The sequence below is a fragment of the Belonocnema kinseyi genome, chromosome 1 (assembly GCF_010883055.1).
Source record: "Belonocnema kinseyi isolate 2016_QV_RU_SX_M_011 chromosome 1, B_treatae_v1, whole genome shotgun sequence".
NCBI classification, from domain to species: Eukaryota; Metazoa; Arthropoda; class Insecta; order Hymenoptera; family Cynipidae; genus Belonocnema; species Belonocnema kinseyi.
Window position 1 is genome coordinate 170,831,201 of NC_046657.1, and position 2,565 is coordinate 170,833,765.

Genomic DNA, 2,565 nt, shown 5'->3' on the forward strand with positions numbered 1-2,565 from the left:
AGCTTTAGCAACCACGTGTATGCGTTTCAAACATTGCGATAGTGTTTGCTTCTTAGCGACACACTTCACATTTCGCTTTCGATACTACCCGTCGAATAACCGCCCTTCCCTTTTGAATCCTTCTTTTTAAGATTTATTAAAAAGCTTAAACAATTAAAAACATACCTCTAAGAATTTCTGTTACATAACATGTAACAAAATTTTAAAAAACATGAACATTCGTGAAACCCAGCAAACTTGCTTTGTTAAAAATTTGTAAGCAAGCCTAACATCAGATAACACCTTTACCAACCAAAAATTACTTTATTCGGTTCCTCGCAGAATTTCTGTTACCTATATTTTAACAAATCTAGAAAAAACCTCTTTACACGCAAATCCGGAAGACATTCTTCCTTAAACCTTTGTTATACAAATTTTAATAACCAAAATTATTTGCTAATATCAAAAGTCGTCCTTTTAGATTCCTCTCCCAATTTCTGTTACATAAGTTCTAGCAATGTTCAAAAAACGTGAACATTTGTGAAATCCAGAAAACTTCTTTCCAAAAAATTTGCAAACAAGCAGCAGATTAAATCTTTACCAACAAAAAAGTTACTTTTCTTGTTTCTCACAAAACTTTGGTTCCATGAATTTCAACAAATGTAATAAAAAAATATCACATACGCAAACCCAAAAACTTTTTTTCTTAAAGCTTTATCACTAAAATTTAAATAAAAAAACTTATTTTCTAACAACAAATTCACCCTCTTCAAATCCTCTCAGAATTTTTGTTACTCAGCTTATATCTTAAGTAGCAATAACCTAAACATTCGTGAATCACAGCAAACTTGATTTCAAAAAATTTATAAGCAAGTCTAACATAAAACTGTTTCCAATAAAAATGTTTCTCTTATTGGTGCCCTCAAAATTTCTGTTAAATAACTTGGAAAAAGTTAAAATATGAGAATCCACCAAAATTTATTTATTTAAAATTTGCTTAAGAGACGAAAATAGTACAAACCCTTTATAACAACAAAAGTAGTCCACTAATGCATTCATTAGTTATGTTCGTTTAAACAATCATGTATGGTTATTGGTCGACGAAATGTAATAATCAGGTCTTATTGTCGTGTAATTTTTAGTTGACTTCATACAAATAAATATAATATAAAATGATATTAAATGAAAAAACCACCCGCGCAGTAGGAAGATTCTCATCAAGCGCCTACCTGTTGTATAGTATCACGCGCTACGCGCTGGATAGTATATTTATCTCGCACTATACATTTCGTAGCGTTTTCGTTTATACAAAAATTAAATTTTTTATTTCTAACATCTTTTTTCACGAATAAAACAAGAACTACGTATCCCAAAAATACGTCATTAATAAAAAATATGTTATGGAACAAAGTCGTAAGGATAAATTGTTTGTCTTTTGGAGTACCGTAAATAAGCGTGGATAAAAAATGTTGACCGTTTCTGAAAAGTGAGTATATTATTTTGTAATTTAATCATCTATTTCATCCTGTGTAATGTATTTATTGAGAAACTGAATACATTCAGAGCAATGAAGAATTATAAATGTGTATTACTTAACAGTACTTTCCTTTCCCTACCTTCATCCATCTGTTTTTTTACTTCCGGAAACAACCCAAAGTCACAGGGAGCCAGATATGGACTGTAAGGAGGGTGATCTAGAATAGTCAGTCCAGATTTGACCAAAAAAGCTCCTGTAAACTTCGCTCTGTGAGCCGGTGCATTGTCGTAGTCGAATTTCCAGGTGCTGTCCGCGTGAATAAAGTTTGCATCGCTCAAACATGGAAAGACACTTGGAAATATCTGGCTGAAGCATGTGTCACGGCTGAATGGCAGCATGGTGCAAGCCTTGATCCTGTCCGTTTCCCATGCTTAGGACACGCTGACCACAAATGAATATTATTAAGAACGTGTAAGTGTCAGAGAAAATGAGCTTGAATTAAAAATGAAAATTTAGGTTTGCCAAAAGCCGACACGTCTCTAAATGGTAAGTTTATTACCCAGGTGCACTGGGTCGCACACCAGGTAGTTTAGCACATATTCTACGAGAACTTTAAGAAAATTTTAATTGTGCCAATTGCCAAAATATGTACCATTAGTGAGTCGACGACCCGAGTGCACCAGGTCGCACCCCAGGTATCTTAGCACGTATTCTACGAGAACTTTTTCAACATTTAGATTGTTTCAGCAGCCAAAATAACTAACTAATGTGAGTCAACGATTCGGGTGCACCAGGTCGAGTACAAGGTAGTTTGATACTGTTCTACTAGAACTTTTTACAAATTTAAATTTTGTGAATGATGAAAACAATTCCAAATGGTGAGTAACGACCCGGGTGCACCAGGTCACGCCCCAGGTCGACTCTAATTTTCAGTCATTTTGGGTTTTGGAATAATCTAACTTTTGAAAAGTTTCTCGAAGAATACGTGCTCAACTACTTGAGGTGCGACCTGGGGCGCGACCTGGTGCACCCGAGTCGTCGACTGACCATTTGGAATTGTTTTCATTATTCACAAAATTTAAATTTTTTAAAAGTTCTCGTAGATTACG